Genomic DNA, 6,981 nt, shown 5'->3' on the forward strand with positions numbered 1-6,981 from the left:
CGGAAATCTTTCCCGGCCCATTGCTCCCTGGAGAAGAAGAAAGCTACTCAAGATCGTGCAGTGGAATATGTGTGAACGGTATGGACACCGAGTACTACACAAATCATATTGAGAATCAACAATCCTCATACTCCCCACCAGGACTCGGCGAAGTGATATTTAAGTGAGGATCATCAGGCGACTGTAAAACCATCGGCTTTTGCATTTAATTGGAAATGTGTTTTTGCTTTTACTAGCAGCTTCTCTGTCAACATAAATCAAAAATAATTCGGGCGCTTTCTTTGCTATCTGCTCTAGGGTGCTCCGTGTTCATTTCATTTTTCATTGTCAAGTGAACTTCACGGCATATTGAAATGACCCCCTTCTTGTTTGCGTAAGCGGGCAACGTGGTGAAGTGGTGAAGTGGTGAAGTGAAATAAGGTTGAATGGAGAGGCAGATTTGTATTCGTTCGCCACGTCAATCAGAATAATCATTTGCTCCAACTAGAAATGAATTGACGAGCGTTTAGAGCGATGATAACTGATGAACGAGTCATGTGATTTTCATGTTTCGAGTGTTGGTCCCTGCTACCCACTACAATGGATTTGGAGGTGAATAGTGTTAAGAAAAGCAGCCTACTGCAACAGTCATGTTGGCATGTTTTTTCTACTTGGATTTGAATTACCGAGAGATACTGAGAACTTCGTATTTTCGGTGTCATTTTTTCACACATGAACATAACTCTCGTTCGTTCAACGTTCAATAAATAGGTGAACTTTTGGAAGTACATGCACAAAAAAGCCAGGGATTGAGCTGCACTAAACACCGGATTCTTCAAACAAGAATCTCGGCCCCTATGCATTGAGAACCAATAATCCTCATACAACGGACCTAGAAGCTCACATTTCTTCTAAAATCAGGTGCAAATAATAGCTAGAGATCGACTATCATTACTCCCTAGAGAAAGATCTCAAGTGATTAGGCGACATACGTTTGGACACCGAAAACTGAAGAATTCTTTGAGAAAATTTATGGTTTACCGAATTCTCACATTCTTCTCTGCTAATTCCCACATCCTTAATAGGTAATTCAAATGTAATAGAGACGGCACTTGCACAAGAAAACCCTTGTTTTGGAGATATCTTAGTGCATCATCTCTAAGGAAGAATAAAAGCCCTTAGGGAAAATTACATTGAGAACCAATAATCCTCATAATCTCCACTACATTGGGATCTCGCACCAAGCTGAGTCAATAAGTCACCAGATGAAAAGGCGAGTCTGTATGGATATGCAATCATCAGTCGAGTATGAACAGAAGCCTAAAGATGATCTATCGAAATTCATTGTTTGAGAACTTTTTTCGTTTATATGATGATAGTAGAACACAGCGAAGATAATAGAACATCCCACTCTTCTGGAATCATCGAGTTTACTCATCACCAGCGCCAGAAACATTTTAGCTATAGCTGTAGTTATTGTGAAACACGGCACGTTACGAATTTGGACGACTTCCTTTGAAGATTTAGCACGAGGTACGAGGTCTAATGCGCAACTCATTCATATCATTTTATACTTTACTATTCTTTGCACCTTCACGCAGCGTTCATCTATTGTCGCAATGTTAGGCTAAAAATGAACAAAACTACACACACTACACATATATAGATAGTATAAAGCAGGAGAATAGAAAACTAAAGACAAACTAAGAACGTTCCAAATGAACAAAGTCAAGTTATTTATATGCTAAGAACAATGATACTATTTTAGTGCGTAACAAAAAGGCAGAAAACAACGGTTACTAAATAATTACCGCATCACACACACACACTTCCTGTCAGTGTTTCCCTTTAAAGAAACATCCTCAATTGTGAGAAAACTGAATTAGCTAAAAGACATTATAGTTATCATAGCGTTTATATAGAAAATATTAATAATAGCCGTTTCTATATTTGGGTTACAACGATTGAAAGTTAGAATTTAAACCCCACAGTGAAAAACGGGCTTAAGTCAGAGACACAGACAGAGATGGACTATTTTTTAAAAATATTCTTGATATTTTAGATTGGTGACGTTGTTTTTTTTAATTTTCTATTTGTAAATAGCATACTTCAAACAAAAAAAAAACCGTCGGAAAACTATAAAAACTATGATTAGGTCAGTTTTAAACCATACATACTGTAGACTCTAGTGACAGGGTTAAGAAACCGATACACTAAACAAAACATAAAACTGAGCTCTAGTGTTGTAGATGTTAGTTGACTGTAGTAAATTATTCAAAAGCAACAAAAACGCTGGAGAAAACTGAGAATAACTAATTCAAGCATATGAGAATGAAACAAATCTGGAAAATTGAAGAAAAAAATTGAATCCAGCGTTTAAAAAGTTTCTCTAGAATTCTTCGAAAGTTCATGAACATTCTCCACATCGTTTGAAATTGGTTAACATTTTCAATTGAAAATCGAAAGGGTTTATTCTCAAGCGAGAAGCTTGTGGGTATAAGTATAGTTCTTTTGGTAAAAGTAGCAAGACATTTTTAATTTCCTCCACCGTTTCAGGCCCGTATTTCGCTCGAGTCCCACATTGGTGGCCGGCGATGTTATGTAACAAGAAATTTCATCGATTCTATGTGTTTGTACGATGATCTTCGATCGATTTTAAACAAATCACGAAGCCGTCCCCAAAATGTCAATTGCAAACGATGTTGTGTAAATTGCTGCAACCGTTGCAGTGGATTTCTGGTAGAATGGCCCCCTATGTGGTTTGCGCAGGCCGAAGCGCAATTCGCCCTAGCTAGGATTGTCAGCGACGAAACCAAATTCTATCCAGTGTTGAAAAAAAATCAGCGTCGCTAAGCTCAAATGCATAGATTTTCAGGCTAGCTTGCATCGAAAACCTATGCATTCCAAACGAAAATGAAGATGAAAGATCCAGACATGTCATCTTGATTTTCGTTTGGACCAGTGCAAATGAGTAAATGAGCCAATGAACTTTTGTTCTTCAATATGTTTTGAATTTTATTTTTCCACCCAGTGTCATTTTCGTCTTGATTACTGAAGACGTCAGAATTAATATATGAATATTTGAATGATCCCATAAACCTCAATAGTGGCCGTTTCGAGTGGCTCTACTGTGATATACACTCTGTCCAACTTCTATGTGGTCTTATAGATTCTATTTCGTTGCAAGAATTTGAACAAGATACATTCATGCATTTTTGAATGCTTAGAATAAAGTATATTTAACGTCAATTTCGTTCAGAAGAGTTGTTTGTTTACTTATTCTATAAGACCATTTCAAAATTCATATGGATTATCAATGAAAAATTCAAAACGATCGGCTGATTTACATGTCAATAAATGGAAGCCTTGCACAGAATGCCGCCCAAACCATACACGAGTTTCCACCAAAATTCCTGGTTTTTTTTTGTCTGTATTATAGTGATTTTCAACTCATTTGGCTGGTTCGTCACTTTTTACTTCCATTTTTGGAAGAATGTCGGGAGTGAGAATTGAACTCCCCACATTTTCCAAGGTGCTGGCTGAAATGCTAACCTCTACATTGAAGAACCTTTCATTATGGTATATAGCAAAACATATTCTTTTGGAAACATTCTGTGTCACAACATACCATGTCCCACTGTCGGTTCATGTGAGCTTTGGCAAAACTCAGATGTCTTCCGATGTGTGATGGTGTAAGATGAGAAGCTTCAACCTTTTAAACCCTCTTTATGTGAGGATTTTTTACCAAAACTTGACGAATTGTCACCAGAGTAACATTTAAATTGACATTTTGCTTTATTTGTATAAGCGATTTTGAGGTATTCGAAGCTGTTCTAGCTATATCCCGCTTGTCCCGGTCAGAGAGCTTCGTGAATTACGTGGAGCTCTCTCCTTGAGGATTCGTCAAATAATAGAGCGCTACTTGATGGGATCGTCCAATCCGACGAGAAATTTCTCTGATACCAACATTTTATTGGTGAAATGTATCGATTTGTCTTTGTTTTCTCTCCGTGAGCACTTTTCCCTTTGGCATTTTCCAAATTTATTGATCGAAACAACTAAAACAACGGAAAAATATAACTGGTTTTATAGAAACTTGATACTTGCAACATACAGAACCTTTGGTTTACGCTCAGCGCTTGCACACATGCATATGAAAATCATGCAGTTTATGGTAGTCACCAATACCAATACACACTAGAATATAAGTTGAAGCATTGTTTATTTATAATGGCACAAAGCAGCAAGATCGTCACCTGGTCTTATAGAAGTTGGACAGAGTGTAGAAGCATCTAAAAAAGGATTTTTGATGTTAATGTTTCGTATATTAACCCTTTCACTATGGCAGTGTGCTCCGTCGGAGTGGTACCGCTGTACGGAGCATTGCGCCGAAAAGTATGCATATCGCGCTGGTGTGCTCAATGTGCAGTACCACCCTGATGTCGGCTATAGACGACACTCGTACACACAAGTCCTCGCGCGGATGTCGTCTATAGATGACGCTCGTAGAGAAAGGGCTAATTCCTAGTATGCAGTGTCCATTTTGCGTGTATAAGACTACTTCCCCACATCTCACTTGTATCAAAACCCCTTTTCCAGTTGTTTATATGTAATTCCTCCAATTAAGTGTTCCATAAATCAGTTGTAGATAGTTCGTGAAGCAAAACCACACATTAAACTCATGATAGTTCGCGTTTCAACTTACCCCGCTTTACAGGACAAGTTGAAACAATGAATATTAAAACTAAACATTTCAAAAAATTATATTTTTTAAACATCCAGTGTGAATCTCTATTTCCTATCGAAAGTCATCTGTCATACCTTGTAAGGTAAATGATTTTGGTTTGTCCAGTCGAAAATATGATCATGGTTTGTTCACTTTTTTGAATGCTCTAATTCAGCACACCTTTGTCAAATCAGGTATTCGAATGTTTCAAAACATATAAATAAAATTGTATTTTTCATGATTTACAGTTGTTTTATAGTATACTAGTTGACTCGGCAAACTTCGTCCCGCCCAAAATATCTTCAAACATCCACGTTTTCTTGCTATGAGCAAGTTCATGGGTCCAACCGCAGAACTGTTCATTGATTGATCTTCTATTCGTCCCCGTTGAATTAATTTTTTACTATAAAATTCCTATTATTTCTAACAAAACTCATCATTATAATATCAGATTATTTTCAGACATAATTCACGTTCAAGATTTTTAAACCACTTGTACATAACATGTTTCTCCGTTACATGGAATAAATGTTTTATACAGAAAATATGATAGAATGAAGACAGCCCTAAATCGGACAATTCCTTCCCCGAGTTCTGCTCTTATCAACACATCTGGCGATCCTTTTTTTTGGTATAGACAGAAGAAGATATAGAAGTGCGTTTCATCACATTAAAATCCATTTCCAATTTGGAACAAAGATTTTGGTTGAAACATGTGTAATATTTTCATGGGACCCCCTCTCCATTTCAGAGGAGGGAGGGGTGTCATACCATTATAGAAACATTTATCATACCCAAAAACCCTCACATCCCAAATTGTGCTTGATTAGCTTTCGAGTTATGCAGAAATTTGTGTTTCATTTGTATGACAGCCCACCCTTAGAGAGCGGGAGGAGTGTCTAACCACCATAGGAATATTTATTGCATCCTATAACCTCCACATGCCAAATTTGGTTTCGTTTGCTTGATTAATTCTCGAGTAATGCAGAAATTTGTGTTTCATTTATATGGCAGCCCCCCCTTAGAGAGGGGGGTAGAGAGTCTAACCATCATAGAAACATTTATTGCACCCTAAAACCTCAATATGCCCAATTTGGTTACATTTGCTTGATTAATTCTCGAGTAATACAGAAATTTGTGTTTAATTTGTATGGCAGTCCCCCCTTAGAGAGGGGGGTGGAGAGTCTAACTACCATAGAAATATGTATTGCACTATGAAACCTCAATATGCCCAATTTGGTTTCAGTTGCTTGAATAATTCTCGAGTAATGCAGAATTTTGTGTTTCATTTGTATGGCAGCCCCCCCCCCCCCCCCCCTAGAGGGGGGAGGTGTCTCAAACTATCACGAAAACCTTTCCCGGCCACAAAAACCCCTACATACCAATTTTCATGTTGATCGGTTCAGTAGTTTCCGAGTCTATAAGAATCAGACAGACAGACAGAAAGAATATATATATATATATATATATATATATATATATATATATATATATATATATATATATATATATATATATATATATATATATATATATATATATAGATTATATATATATATATATATATATATATATATATATATATAGATTTTTACGGAATCACATGTTTTAAAGGATTATAAAATACACCATCTATTGGTGTCAGTACGCACCTCATTCGAGCTAACTTTTATTCGATCACCAGATGATTATTTCGCACGTATTAAGACCTTTTCTATAATATAACACTTACAAATATTGCAAACATCATTCTTGCACACCATTTGTATTAGATTCACATAGCTAAACCATTAAATAAACGCATTTTGATGAAATCAATTCTGATCATGAGTTCTATAATGTTGTTTTGTCCACATGATTTCTATGGCAACCGCTTGGCGCGCTGCGGTTTGTTTATTGTGTCCGTCGCGCATAGCAGAAATAAAGTTTCTCTGTGTTGAGTGTGTTGAGGGTAACACTTTTAAAATGCCCAAGAAAAGGCAATATTCTGAAGAAAGCCTAAATTAGGAATGGATCAATATGTTGACAGTAAACTCAAGCAATGATAAATGCAACATCTACTTGAGAATTCGAATGTTTTCATTCAAAAATGGTGATTTCTAAAACCGGATAAACCATGATCATTTTTTGGACAAACTATGATCAGAGGTGGTCAAACCATGATCATAACTTCTCATTGAGGAAAATCGTTGAAAATTATACAAATTTGAATAATTTCAACACCTTATGGTAGTATTAGCAACTAGAGACTTGGGGCTTTTCAACAAACCCAAACT

Source organism: Toxorhynchites rutilus, chromosome 3 (genome assembly GCF_029784135.1).
Source record: "Toxorhynchites rutilus septentrionalis strain SRP chromosome 3, ASM2978413v1, whole genome shotgun sequence".
Lineage (NCBI taxonomy): Eukaryota > Metazoa > Arthropoda > Insecta > Diptera > Culicidae > Toxorhynchites > Toxorhynchites rutilus.